This window comes from Clarias gariepinus, chromosome 15 (assembly GCF_024256425.1).
Source record: "Clarias gariepinus isolate MV-2021 ecotype Netherlands chromosome 15, CGAR_prim_01v2, whole genome shotgun sequence".
NCBI lineage: Eukaryota > Metazoa > Chordata > Actinopteri > Siluriformes > Clariidae > Clarias > Clarias gariepinus.
Genome location: NC_071114.1, coordinates 22,518,604 through 22,532,033, shown reverse-complemented (window position 1 = coordinate 22,532,033; position 13,430 = coordinate 22,518,604). Strand labels below are relative to the sequence as shown.

The window sequence follows — 13,430 nt, the reverse complement described above, 5'->3', positions numbered from 1 at the left end:
TAAACATTTTTACATTGTGATAATGTAAGTGTATGGTCGTAACCGATTTCAAAATAAATTATCAAAGAAATAAAAAAATTTTTAAAAAGCATGTTCGAGCCAGCCAGGAGTCGAACCTAGAATCTTCTGATCCGTAGTCAGACGCGTTATCCATTGCGCCACTGGCCCGACGTGGACTCTACGGTGGCGACGGGTCTATATGAAGAAGTCCTTTATACCAAATCATTTCGGGCGTCAGGTATATACAATGTTTTGTTTTTGTACAAAATCAGGGGCCGTACAAGTAGAGAACGATCTCATATTGCAGTTGTTTCCAGTCGTACGGGAGCGAGTCGCTACAATGTTGAAAGCTTTCACCTAATCAAGTTAACGTTACAACTAACCGTAATGTTTATTAACGTAACTTAAAGAGTATTCGTCCTAGATAATGTTGCGGACTGTGCTGATTTAAGTATAAAACATTTAAACAATCGATATTTAACTGCTAATTGTGACAGATTATTCGTTTGCGCGAATTAAAATACCTCGCAAAAGCTGTTAGATTGCATTAGCATAGCTCCGTTTCGATTGTCGATAAGATGCTAAACTGACTTGGACACCATTATTTTACTGTTTATAGTAGTTTTCTAAATACAGTTCATGTGATCCGTTTGTAAGATTGTGTAACGCATTTATATTTATAATTATTACAATCTATATTTAAAAAAATATTTTTTTTCCCGAGCCAGCCAGGAGTCGAAGCTGAAATCTTCGGATCCGTAATCAGACGCATTTTTAAGCTCCACTGGCCTGCTAGGGCAAATGATTTCGGTCTAATGAACCGACTCACAGGAATCGGATTTTTTATTTTTATTTTTTTCATGCCAATTGGCTAACGTTATTTAATTAAAAAATAAGCGAACACAGATAATTGCTGACAAACTGGAGCAAACCCAGAGGCCTGTATGCTGGGCGCTATGAATTATGGGTGCATCACTCCATGTGCCTGTTTTACCCTGGTGTACCCATCGCGCTGGAATCGGCTCAAGCTGTACTCATTGGATCACATGACCCTTTTACATCGCTCCAAAGTCTATCGTTATGCTCCCTAGCAAACTGAGGCCTTGTTCTGATGGCCTCACAACAGTTTAGTTCCAATCCTGTGATTTATCATCACATTGTGTGCTAATAGAAATGCTTACTTTCACTATTAAACATAGCTATGGTTTTTACTGTTTTTTTTTTTTTTTTTACATATAACTTAACAGTGTTTGTTATCTTACATTCTTTTTTTTCCCGACTACATTTCTTCCACAAAATTGACAGTTCAGCACAATCCTTACATGTTTTGTATTATTGAGTTAGTACAAAAACATGTCTGATTTTCAAACATCAGTATTCCCTCACAAAATAAAAATTTAAAGAAAAATATTTTATATTGGAAAAAAAGATTTCGTTTCTTCTAAGAAAATGTAGAATTGATGGGTGCTTTGTGTTCATTTCCAAGGGGATTGTGGCTGTTTAGGACATAAAAGGCAAGTGTAAACAATGTACACATTTTAGTTTGTTATTAAGCTCATCATTGTAATTCTACTTTATCTGCTGACCATTTTTACTTAATAGTGCCTCATCTGTTGAGAAGACAATCCGAAGAGCATTTATGTTTAAAACCCACTGGCCACGTCTATCTGTTCCCTTCGAAGAAAACTTCACATAGTTAAATAGACATGTACATGTTCTCACCACCTTTTTTACAACCTTCTAAAAAATTAAACTTAAATTATCTAAATGTTCAACAGGTCATAATTTATTAATTAACATTCCAACCAAGTTAAAACATACAGAAACATGGGTGCAACTTTATTATTAACACTAGTCCACTGTCCATCTTCTCCCCAAACCCTCTCTGTCAATACGTTTCAAGTTAACCACAGCTTAACACTTGCTCCTTAAATGGTGAGCATTTATTTCGGAACATGGATAATGTTTAAGTCTATTATATTACTATTAATCTTATGTGGTGATATCAGTGCATATCTATTTACTATCTATACAAAGTACACCATAAATATTTACTGGGTGTCTTCCTTAGTCTAAGAAGATAATCTGAAGAAGATTAAGCATTTGACATGGTTTAAGAGCTCATGGTCTTTTTGTGTGTGATTCTCTGCAAGCTGGCACCAAGCTCCCTGATGAGTGCAAAGTTTTAGGAGGGTCCATCATGTCAAGACAAGCCTAGCTCTAATTGCAAGCAGGCTAACAAGGCTCTCTTAAATTATGTTCACTTTCTTTGCTAATATAAAAGCAAGCAATGGATATCTTCCAAGACTTACTGATTACGACTACCAGTGCTTGTGTTGCCACAACATTCTCCATCTCACCAGCACAGATGTCTATATAGCTATGAATCTGGCCTGTCCAAACTTGGTTTGTGTATGAAGATGCATTTCATCCAACATCAATAAACAAGCAGTGTCTTTACCAGCTTTCTTTTGTTTATAAACATTTAAAGATAGAGAAAAGGCAATAGTAAATTGAGGATCTGCAGAAATCCTAGTGTACCATTTTCGTATGGTCTGAGTGTGAGGCAAGGTCAAGTGAAATCGCTTCAAAGAAATCTCTTCATGTTTTCAGAAGAATCTCTTACATTTAATCTCCTTACCTGCTGTTTTTTTTTAACCTCAGCCTTCTCTGCTGCAGCTCACAATAAAAGTTCATGGGGCAGTTAATTTTGCACTTTAAAGGAAGGGCCCCTACACCTGTTGAAATTTCAAGTCTAAATCATGGATTGAGGAATAAAAACAGGTACAGACTGAAAAAGATTTAAAAAATAAGGATACTCAATTTAATTTGGCCCACTGAGGACATGGACAATGGTGACCATTGCCCCTAGTCCTATTTTAGAATTTAAGTGACAGTTTTGCAAGTCTTAAGTCTTAAACAAAGATAAATCTGACAAACCTGAGTATGTGTCTAAGTTTGACTAGAGAAACACAGTAGCCTACATTAAAGAGCACTTTACAAATTCTTTACTTTAGTTTTACATAAAAGATTTGTTGTAGATTCAGTATTTATCAATTATTATATTTTCATTATCACTGCACTTCTTACGTTAAACTCTGTATAACACATGTCTGTCTGCGTGTAACGTGTGTGTAATCAGGATTAAAACTACATGCCAACGAGCCAGCCAGGAGTCGAACCTAGAATCTTCTGATCCGTAGTCAGACGCATTATCCATTGCGCCACTGGCCCGATGGCGCATATCACTTTAACTGCTTTTGTGAATCGACTCTAGGGAATCGATTCAGTAGTTCGTAACATAAATAGTTAAACTAAAAAAAGATAACTAGGTCTAATTCAGACTTGTAAGTATTTCTTTTCGGTTTCACATGGGATAAAATGTTGCCTGATTTCTTTCAGTGTAGCCCTCTATATATGTTGGGATGTGCTTTGCAGTTGATGAACTGCATATATGCAGTTGATGCTGCTGTTTCCATTATTCATAAAGCACAGGTGCTACACATTAAAGTCTCTTTTTAATGTGCTGAGCTGTTGCTAATAACAATCGAGGGCCTCGTGTGTTTGTAAGCCAGGCTCCTGTCTTTGCGAGCATGGGTGAACAGTTTCCTTCCTTAAGCTCGAGGCCGTATGTCAATTCATATGAATTATGCTTGCATTGTGCCTTTATGTTAATACAATTTGGGACGCGGCCCACGCATGTCTACAAGGGCCTCGTGGCCTAATGGATAAGGCGTCTGACTTCGGATCAGAAGATTGCAGGTTCGAGTCCTGCCGGGGTCGAGGTTTTATAGGAATGGAGAAATTGGTAACGTGCAGTTATGGCAAAATGCAAGTCACAAGTACATATCAGGTTTTAAGCAAAGTCAAGCCTGCCAAATGTAACAAACTACAAGTGTTTATGTTTGCAGTGTTAAACAAGTCATAATGTGCTCTTTTAATAGCCAGTATAGTAAATTTAAACAAATCATCCGGTTTTAATTCTTTTTTTTTTTTAAATCAACCTTATAATTAAATAAGACCATATGTGTATATGAAAGTGCACAAGTTTGACTAGAGAAACGCAGTACATTAAAAGACCACATTATAACTTGTTCAGCTTCAGTTCAGTTCAGTTTCACATGAGAAAGGCTTACTTAAGGACTTGTTTTAAACATATAAGGCCCAGAAAATGCAGTTGTTGAGAAAGGTATCTGTGGTGCACACATGGTAGCATAATAGTGTACATTAAGCATACTACACAGTCAATTATTATATATTTTTTTGTATAGAACTTTTTATTGGAAATTTAATTATGAAAACAAACAAATGCAATGCTTCCAGAGTTAGGGGGGAAAAAGTTATAATTTAAAAGGGGGGAAAAGCACACAAAATGAATAAGTGAATCACAGATTAAGGAAATGTAAACACATACATACATACATACATACATTCATACAAAGGGGGGGGGGGGGTTACACACATGGCTACAATATACATAAAAACTCATCAAGTTGTTGATTCTTTAACAAAGTCTATAGCAGCAGTCCAGGCATTAATTGTCCGAAGTGTAGCTTTATGAAATCTGGCTGTGGCACGCTCCAAAATTAAAATATCTAAAAAATAGGAATGCCATACAGCAATTTTTTATTTTATTTTATTTATTTAATACATTTAAATCGACATCTTCTAATTAATTTACTAATATGAAATGACAAAAAAAAATTATCTTAAGTCATGCATAGTAGACAACTAACGGTTTTGTGCGGTCACTCAAATCAGTCACATCCCTAACTCCATATGCATAATTTTATGGCTTAAGGAAATTTTCATTGATAAGTTACATAGAAATTCACTGCCCGTTGTCATGAATGATTAATCTAGCTATGGTGACCAAAAGCTTTATTATTATTATTATTATTATTATTATTTCTGTCGCAAAGCTACATTTTAACATTTGGGATCTATAAGCATTGACTCACTTTTTGCAGCCTGCTCCTAGTGGTCATTCAAAGAACTGATCGTTTTGGAGTTTTCGTGCTAGACCCATATGCGAGGGTGCCACTTAGTCAAACCTAATTAAATTTTTCCATTAAGATTTTTTTTTTTTGAGAAATTAAAATTTACGCTTCCAACTAGAATGGTAAACATTGCAAGAAAAAGTGGCCAATTAGGGGAACTTTCTTATTCACGTTACCTCTTTTGTTCATAAGCTAGGATGCAAAAAAAAAAAAACTTAAGGACTTCTTTCAAGAAGACGATGCCAAAATAAAGCTCCTGCTGGATGCAATAAAAAGCACTGTAGCATAATAATGTACCTCAAACACAATAACCAGTTATCCCCATTTCAATTCTTATCTTAATGCACTATGTGTGTCACATGATTAAAATGACACGTTCTCCGTGCGTTTCCGAGCCAGCCAGGAGTCGAACCTAGAATCTTCTGATCCGTAGTCAGACGCGTTATCCATTGCGCCACTGGCCCGACGGCGCATGCTACTTTAACTGCTTTTGTGAATCGACTCTTGGGAATCGATTCAGTCGTACGCAACTTAAATAGTTAAACTACAAATAAGATAACTAGGTCTAATTCAGACTTGTAAGTATTTCATTCCGATTGCACATAGAGATAAAGTGTAGGCCAATATATTTTAGCGTAGCTCTCTATATATGTTGGGATGTGCTTTGTGCAATTTCAAATGCTAAACAAATATGCAGTTGATGCTGCTGTTTTCATTATTCATAAAGCACAGGTGCTACACATTATAGTCTCTTTTTAATGTGCTAAGCTGTTGTTATTAACACTGTGTTTGTAAGCCAGGCTCCTGTCTCTGCGAGCATGGGTGAACAGTTTCCGTCCGTTTCTCGAGGTCGTATGTCAATTCACATAAATTACGCTTGAAGTGTATTAACTTTTATGTTAATACAATTTGGGACGTAATCTGTCTTCAATTTCAGGGCCTCGTGGCCTAATGGATAAGGCGTCTGACTTCGGATCAGAAGATTGCAGGTTCGAGTCCTGCCGGGGTCGAGATTTTATAGGATAGGAGAAATGTCTGATGTTCATAAAACAAAAAAATCAAATTTGATTTTTCCGACTAACACACTTAAAGTGAGTTACTCTGATTTTATCTGTGTTACCTCATGTGTTTTATTGTGTATCTAATATGTCTTTGACATAATAATAAAAAAAAGCAACGGTGAGTTTAAAAGGCCTAACAATTTATCACGACAAGCTAACGTTACATCTGACCAAGATTCTTAATACTTGTTGTCTTTGCTGTTACTCATCTAGTTGCAGACTGCTAATTTGCATTTAAAAAAAAAAATTATGCAAGAAGCATAGTGGGGAGGTTGTGGATCCAAAGCTCCCAGGTTAAATTTCAAAGCATGACTTTTTTTTAAAACCCAAAATCACAAAACTTTAAAATACTGCCTAACTAATCATAAAAATATAAAGTTAGGTTATTGTAAAAGTATTAGAGTTTGTTGTTTAATGCTTTATATTGTGACATGCAAAAAAGGTAGATTTGGCTAATATAATCAAATTCATAATAAAAAGATTAAACATGAAAAGCAATACAACAATGTTTTTGCCTTCTATATATGAATGTGACCTGCTTGAATGAAGGCAAATTTATCACAAATAAAATATAAATCTGGTGATGCACTTTTAAGAGAAACATTTTCTTTCATCTTTAGTCTGTAAAAAAAAGCCAATCTTTGCTTGACTTCTGTTTGTACAGGTATTTAGATAGAAATAAATCATAAAGATTCTCAAATTCAAAAATTCAAATTTAAATTTTATTTGTCACATACACAGTCATACACAGTACGAAATGTAGTGAAATGCTTATTTCTGCAAAAATCTACTGTAATCTACTGTAAATTTATTAGTAAAGTATTTTATCACTAAACAGTTCTGTATTTCACTTACTCATGATCTCTCCTGTTCCAGTTCTTTAAAACATCCATACATATGTAAAAATAAATGCTATGAGGAAATATGTTACAAAATACAAAATATTGCTTTTACAAGAGTAACAAAATACTACAAAACATTATTTTTTTTTAATCAGCCCTTTAATCATTATGCATTGACAAAATGAACAATATATACACATGACAATGTATAAACTCCCACCAAAAGACCTACCAGCGGGTGCTCAGGTTCTGCTGGGGTGATAGCTGATGATCCTGGGGAAACAGCAATTATATCAGTAGACACAGTGGCTAGAAGTTAGGTGGAGAAAAGAGGGGCCAGAATTAAGAAACCTGTGGCAGTTGCTGACACAGAAGATGGAGGAGGCGACAGAGGAGAGGCAGTCTGAAAATACGACTGCGAGAGGGAGATAAATAAAGATTAACAACTTTTACCAATGTAAAACCCACTTCTAGGGACATGGACAGAAAATAATAACAGAAGTTAGGCGAACCTGCAGAGATGTGAAATCCACTTCTGGTATCCCATAGCCCTATGTTTGTTTCTGTTTTTAATCTTCTATCTACTTTACAGCATCTGATTATAATCTTATATTGGTTAAATATCTGTTATGCAGCGTCTGTTACAAGTTGGAATGCTGATGTTGCAAGCAGCCTGATTTAGTTTGTGGGTGCAAAATAAACGTTTGTGTTAATGTTTATTTTGCATGCAAAACAAAACGGCATGGTTTTATATTCTGATCAGATGCGGGGCAAATTAACCTAGGACTAACATCACCGTGACCACTATGTGTTAATAAAAGCAGGAAATATGTTTTATTGAAAGCATACAGTGCGAAAAAAAGAAGCATTAAATGTAGAAAACACTAAAATACATTTACATGTGTAACTGTAATATTTAATCAAATAGAAGTTTGACTAAGTCGCACTAGGGGGCGGGTGCAAGGCAGATACTCAACGCTGGTTGGCGGAATTTTGGAAGGGACGAAAGATGATTGGCTGTAAATTGTGCAGAATTTTGGAAGGGAGCAAAGTTGATTGGCTGTGAATTTTTTTATCATTTTGGAAGGAAGGAAAGATGATTAGCTGTGAATTCTGCAGAATTGTGGAACGGAGGAAAGATGAAGTGATTTGCTGAAGAAGCAGCCTCACGGTCTGGCCCGAGAATACTGCTAATTTTTACTGTGTTTTTTTTTTTTTTACTGTGTGTGTGACTCAAAGGGATTGATTCAGTCTTCCACAAAGTCGCTAGATAAAAAAAAACTAGGCAAAACTCAGACTTGGAAATATTTTTACGTTTTAAGTAGGATAAAGTGTAGCCTGATTTCTTTTAGTGAACCCCTCTATATCTGCTTTCTTGGGCATTGTCTCTACAAATTTAACTGAATCGAATTAAATATATTAGGCTTTACAATTATTTTATGGTTAAAAGTGTATGCGGAACAAAAACACAATTCCGAGCCAGCCAGGAGTCGAACCTAGAATCTTCTGATCCGTAGTCAGACGCGTTATCCATTGCGCCACTGGCCCGATGACGTAACTTTATTTTCTCTTATCTTTTTGCTGTATTCTGGCGGCTGGTAGACCCCTTATGCTGCAGTACTGCCACCTTCTGGTCTTGAGCCCTCTTATTTTTCTGTTTTAATCCTCTTTTCTAGTCCCGTCGCCCTTAAGAAACCAATAAAACACTTAGGTCCTTGTTCTTTTTTATCTATTTTCTAAAATACTATGCACAGTGTACTCAATTCCTATGAAAAAAAGAAATTGCTTTTCCTCTACTTAATTTGTGACACTGATAGCCTCCTGGCTATTCTTACAACTTTAACTCTTTTTTTTATGAACAGCTACTCGTTAAAATTCTTGACTTTAGTAAGTATTTTCTGACACTTGTGATGTTGGCACGTATGTTCGTACACTATTTTACTTATTTGTTTAAAATATAAATATGAAAGAAAAGATTGTCACTCAACTATACCTAATCAAGTTGTTATAAACATTGACCAGTTCGAACGTCCGTGTTTTTATATACTCCGGACACATTTTATGTTTTTTCTTTATTTAAAGAATTGTTTGGTAGGTGATATACGATCTATTTAATCTTTGCGCTTTCAGAATATACAGTTCTTTCACTTTTTTTAGCTTTGGTTTATTTTATAACTTTATTATTGAGTCAGTCCAAAATATTTCTTATTTTAAACATAAGTGTTCCTCCACAAAATTCTAATTTAATGATAAAATTATTTGTATGCCAGAAAAGAAAACAGGATATTACATAAGCGATCACTTTTTGGATAAAAAACTGCTGTGTTTTGCATGCCAAAAAAAAGGTGCAACAATCCTCAGAAGAACTGTGTGATTCTGCAGCATGCTCAGTGAAACCTATCTCGATTTTTGAAGTATTGACTTAGTTTTATTAATTACTTTTTACTATTTTTAAGGCATACTATACAGCATTTAGTTGCACGTGCCTTTGCACATTTTAGAGAATTTTTACATTTAAATAAACACATTGAATAGCACTTGTTGATGTGTTATTGGTTACTAAATTCATTCCAGACAACTTGACACTGCTGAGTGTTATATTGACAAACTTTGCTCTACATTATAAATGCTACTTAACGAAATCGTTTGAAATTATATATTAAGACTTGAATTTTTACTTGAACCCGAACAAAATTAATTTATTAACTTATTATAACAAATAAACAAAATAAATTAGGTTGGAGGTTACAAATAACATCACCTGCATTTTCCCCTTATTAAAAAAAGACAGTCATCCGCGACCTTTTCTGGATACGTCTACAGCGCCATGGCTTTTATGTACTTTTCAATCAAACATCAAGGTAACAATTTAACTATTACAGTGGCGATAAAATATGTATCAAAACGATAAGAGAGGGATGAACTCATATTGCAAACTCAATTTCCAGCTGGAAAGACAAGGCCGCACTGAGCGCCGAATATTGTCTCCATGGTAACCACCTCCTTTCCAAACTGAATGAATCATAAACATTACTACAGTTACAAAATCTATCCACTAGATGTCACTCTTCACCTATCTAAAAATAAACAAAAGAAATTTCCGATTGCCGGATTTTTATATGAAAATCACAATTTGCTTAAATGTATTTCAGGATATATATTTCTACTGTATATATTTATGATATTATATTTAATATATTTGTAATTGACAACTTACTAGCAGAGTCAATTAAACATTTAAACATTTGTCAATGAAGTAAGCCTATAAAAGGAGTTATTTTTACAACGAAACTGGACCCAAACATAATTCAGGCAGACTGATTGATACAGGTAAATAAAAATATTGTGGTATGCAATTAAATATAATTAAATTTTAATGAAATATTACACTCTTATTGTTTTCAAACGGAAGTCAAAAAACAATAAAACGTAGATGATGAAAAACTAAACGATAACTCATTTTGCTTATTTATTTTGCAAAATAGTTTTTGCTTACATTACGAGAATATTTGCTAGATTTTAGCTCTCAGCTCTTATGTAGGCCTAATAAGTTAAGCAAACAAACAGAAAACCAGATAACAGTTACCCAGATATCTCCCAACCCGTAATCATAGATGTAAGATGGGACATTTAAATAGAGTATTGCAATAAATTTATAAATAGAAACGAGTTAATAGTTAATCGATATTATACACAATAAAACCTCGTATACAACAAATTGCATTCAGTGAGCGCCCAGCAAAAAATGCATTGGTGAATAAACTGTTTTTAATTTACGTGTGGAAAGCATGATTTTTTTGTGTGTTTATCACGGAAGAAAAAAAGCTGAGTGTGCAAGAAATTCTTCATCAATAAATTAATACAATACTCTAGCATTTAAATTTCATGTCGTATTTTCGGATATCTGACCCAGAAGAAACATAGAAGAACAAACTCCGTGATTTCGGTAAAAGGGCCCGCGTCGGCAGTACAAAAACGCTCATTACAATGGTTGGCCAAGCTTTATGTTTGCCCGTGCTTGTGTGACTGGGAGAAAAAATAGTCTAGTGGAATATTTCAATTACTAATGTGATGACGTTATATAATCTTTACATCGTGTTTTAAGAGATTAGATTATATTATTTATTCAATTATATATAGACACCATTAACATGGCAACATGAGTTCACGAAACAGACACTTTTATGAACAGAAACTGCCTGTCCAAAAATATTTCGTTGGACCGCTTTTTGCCTTGATTACGACCATGACATCGTTTCGATAAGCGTACGTAATGTGACAAGTACTTCTGTCCAGAGTCGCAGTAATTAAAAACTCCAAGATTTCAAATGATGTTGACAGAAGTCGGACCCCTGCATAAAATTTTCAACAGCACATCCAAATGATTCTCAGTTTTGTTAAGGTTTGGACTCTGTTGTGGCCAGTTAATGTGGGGAAATAATGTCATCGAACCACTCTATCACAATTTGAGCCCGATGAATTTATTGTCATCTTGGAATTTGCCCGTGCCATCAGGGAAATAAAAATCCATTGACATATCCATAAAATCCATATACTGACGAACAGAAACAATCCCAGGTCATAACACCTCTCCCATACACAGTCCATTCTGTATGCTTCCTGGCAAATTTAAGCATTATTCCGATTAGCCTTACTAATAGGCTACAAAGCTGTTTGGTCCCACTTTGTTTGTATAAATGCATAATTGCTATTACTTTCAATATTAAACAATTTATAGGTAATAGTTTCACCAAATGTTTAACTAATCTCCCATCATGTTCCCAATGGTCATTCAGTTTTTTTGACCACATTTCTTCCTCTAAGATTATTGGTCACCACCATTCTTCCAGGCTTTAACTATGCGTTGGAACAATTATCTCCTTAATTGTTTTTTTTTTTTTCTGTTTAAGAATTGAGAAGCTACTCACTGCATCAGTTAAGGTTAAATAATTTGTTGCCAGCTGAGCCATATTAATCACTGCAGTAACTACCAAATAAATGTCTCTTTCTAACATATTTTGTAAAAGCGATGACTTTTGATTACCTTTTGACCGGGTAGTGTATTTTAATGTATTTTTACATTTAATAAACTGATGCAATCATATATTGATATCGAGATCTTACCGCTAGAGGTCAGTGTCGGTAAATGAAGACTTGCTTAAACACGCAGTTAAATGACAACCTATTTGTGGGCCTAAATAACCTATATTCTTGTCTAAATAAATATTTTATTTGGATTATCAGACAACTGAGCAAAAATCATATGTAATATTTTATTCCATTCAATGTCAGTAAAAAAAATAAAATAAAAAAACGCATTGTGGGACGCGAATATGATCAATTCAATGTTTTCTCCTCATACCTAGAGCTGTGTTTGAGTTTTCCAGTCAGAGATTTGCCTGATATGAATACAAATGCATTGCATTGAAAAATAAAATGTGTGGGGAAAACGTGGTGTAAAATTGATTATGACTCTTATGACTCGCCACGGTTAAAAATTGGAATGGTCCTAACGTTTTTAAGATGGCCAAACGATCCCGGCCGAGATGGCTCTGAGGCCACTTTAACATCCAGCGAGTGGAACTTTAAAAATCGACGGCTATTTCTAGCGAACTTGCGGAAGAGACGCATCTGTCTTCAGGAACTGTACACACAATTATACACACATACACCACGTGCACATTAAAGGAACTCCGTTGGAATTTTTTGTCGAATCCATCGTACAGTCCTTCAAGAGATTTCTACATGTTTGGGACATTAAAGGAGTTCCTGGGAAGCCAGTGTCTCAGACGTGAAGCAAGCAGCCCCGGTGTACTGAGAAAACTTTCCACCTTGATGGTACCAGTGAAACACTGATAAATTCATTAATATAACAGGGGATTATATGGGGGAATAGATGTTATTTTACTCTTATAACTGTGGTGTTATTCTGCACAATCATGGTTTGACTTGAAGGCTCTTCGTAACTACTCCACCGCAACCCAAGGTCACTAAGAAGGCAAAACTATATAAAATATAACTATATAAAAGGTTGATTTACGTAAATTTACGTAATGCACTGTTAAATATTCTTAAGTTAAAAAAGTTTTTCCCTTTGTATGAATTTCTGTGACCTAAACAACAACAAAATTATAATAAAAAAAACCTTTTAACTGGTAATTTAAAAGCAATCTATAACGGGATTGGAAAACAGGAATTAGGCTACATATATGCTAGTTTGCTGCTTTGTTCTTGCACGTAGCACTTATTTCCTTACAGGCAGCAAGGCTGCCATTTGGGCAGAAAAATAAATCCAAGGGAAGTATCCCCTGCTTACCACCATTAAATTAATGACTATAGGTTAATTGCTATAAGCAAATCGAGGGTCAAGGGACAACCAGTGTCTCCTATTCTGACCTTCACTACACCGAAAAAGTGGATTCTTTAATTGGGCACTTTATGATCACAAAACGAAATGGCAGGGGTCAAGGACTACCATCAGACTGACCAATCTTATTGGCGTTCCTTTATGAAGAAAATCAATTGTA

The 13,430-nt window shown here is 34.9% G+C and overlaps 6 non-coding genes across 6 annotated transcripts; 2 read left to right on the top strand and 4 right to left on the bottom strand.

Annotated features, from left to right (window-relative positions):
- Positions 1-95: 95 nt before the first annotated feature.
- On the bottom strand, positions 96-168 carry trnar-acg (transfer RNA arginine (anticodon ACG)). The gene has a single exon. It is a non-coding gene; the product is annotated as a tRNA-Arg (tRNA).
- A 2,993-nt stretch (positions 169-3,161) lies between these two features.
- On the bottom strand, positions 3,162-3,234 carry trnar-acg (transfer RNA arginine (anticodon ACG)). Its single transcript has one exon. It is a non-coding gene; the product is annotated as a tRNA-Arg (tRNA).
- A 476-nt stretch (positions 3,235-3,710) lies between these two features.
- On the top strand, positions 3,711-3,783 carry trnar-ucg (transfer RNA arginine (anticodon UCG)). The gene has a single exon. It is a non-coding gene; the product is annotated as a tRNA-Arg (tRNA).
- A 1,608-nt stretch (positions 3,784-5,391) lies between these two features.
- Positions 5,392-5,464, bottom strand: trnar-acg (transfer RNA arginine (anticodon ACG)). Its single transcript has one exon. It is a non-coding gene; the product is annotated as a tRNA-Arg (tRNA).
- Positions 5,465-5,937: 473 nt separating this feature from the next.
- Positions 5,938-6,010, top strand: trnar-ucg (transfer RNA arginine (anticodon UCG)). The gene has a single exon. It is a non-coding gene; the product is annotated as a tRNA-Arg (tRNA).
- A 2,368-nt stretch (positions 6,011-8,378) lies between these two features.
- trnar-acg (transfer RNA arginine (anticodon ACG)) lies at positions 8,379-8,451 on the bottom strand. The gene has a single exon. It is a non-coding gene; the product is annotated as a tRNA-Arg (tRNA).
- Positions 8,452-13,430: the final 4,979 nt, after the last annotated feature.